This window comes from Galendromus occidentalis, unplaced genomic scaffold (assembly GCF_000255335.2).
Source record: "Galendromus occidentalis unplaced genomic scaffold, Mocc_1.1 scf7180000075740, whole genome shotgun sequence".
NCBI lineage: Eukaryota > Metazoa > Arthropoda > Arachnida > Mesostigmata > Phytoseiidae > Galendromus > Galendromus occidentalis.
This window is the reverse complement of record NW_003803730.1, coordinates 3,921-5,033: the sequence shown is the minus strand read 5'-3', so window position 1 is coordinate 5,033 and position 1,113 is coordinate 3,921. Positions and strand designations below refer to the sequence as shown.

Here is a 1,113-nt window from a genome sequence, read left to right as displayed (position 1 = left end):
GTTGCCCGATGCCACGTTCACCTCAGATGCCGACCTCGAGCTCCTTGGTGCTGCAGTCCTACCGCAGGCGGTTCCCAACTTATCGCTCCGCCTCAGGGATAAGCTCACTAGGATGCAGGGTAGGCTGCCCCTCCTGACTTCTTAGGCTGCTTCCTTCCTTCTACGGAGCTCCCTTGGCATCAACCGCATAAGGTACTTCCTCCGAGCCAGTCCTGCCTACGTTGACTCCAGTGAACTCAGCTCCATCGATTCTACAATACTACAATGCGCGCGATCATGTCTCAATCTCCGCCTGGACGCCAGATCAAACACCCAAACGTCCCTTCCGATCAAGTCTGGAGGACTGGGTCTTCGAGTCCCCTCAAACCTATATATGGTTATATATGGTCGTCGAGGTTCTCTGAGATTCCTGATGCAGACAATCGTCATTTACAATTCCAGAATACTCTCAGTCAGAGGAATATACTTTCCTCCCCTTTGTTATTGAAACTTCGGGCGTCTGGGGCGAACAGGCGACTGCTTTCTCAAGGAGATCGGTGGACGACTTGAGCAGGCTACCGGGGAAACACGCTCGAACGCGTTTTTCAGACAGAAAATCGCACTGGAGACCCAGCGAGGCAACGCACGATTGCTTCTCGACGCTCTGCCCCGCGAGAGGGGTCTTGATGAGCTTTTCTTTGTGTAAAATTTTCCTCAAATTGAAAACCCGTATGTAGTATTGTGCGAAACGAAGACACCAGCACTTACTGAGCCGAAAGCCGACAATGCTCATGTTTATTGTTTTTACATGGAGACAGGGCACCGGGTACTACTGTGTTTATCTGACCCCTCACCCTTTCCTGTCGCGGCCGCCGCAGCTAGCCACTACATCTTCCCTCCCATTATAAAATTAGCGTATTATTATATTCTGAGTTTCCTATCCTATCCGGGTACATATTCTGCCAGGTAGTCCGGTCGCTTCCGGTTTCGTTGAGGTCGTGCTTCTCGCGGCGGTGTTTTCGCCCGGGGTGGTGTAGTCCACTCTGCTATTTCTTCGTCGGTATCAGCTGCGTTGACACCTTTCCGTCGTTCGTGATTTGGGCTTCTGGTTCGCTGTCTGCTGCCTCTCCCGGT

At 52.1% G+C, this 1,113-nt stretch overlaps 1 protein-coding gene across 1 annotated transcript in view; it reads left to right on the top strand.

The window, feature by feature from the left end:
- LOC114828465 (arginine and glutamate-rich protein 1-B-like) overlaps window positions 1-1,113 on the top strand; it is a gene marked incomplete at its 3' end in the record, with an annotated part of 5,557 nt that overhangs the window by 1,314 nt on the left and 3,130 nt on the right. The gene's annotated exons all lie outside the window — the stretch shown is intronic.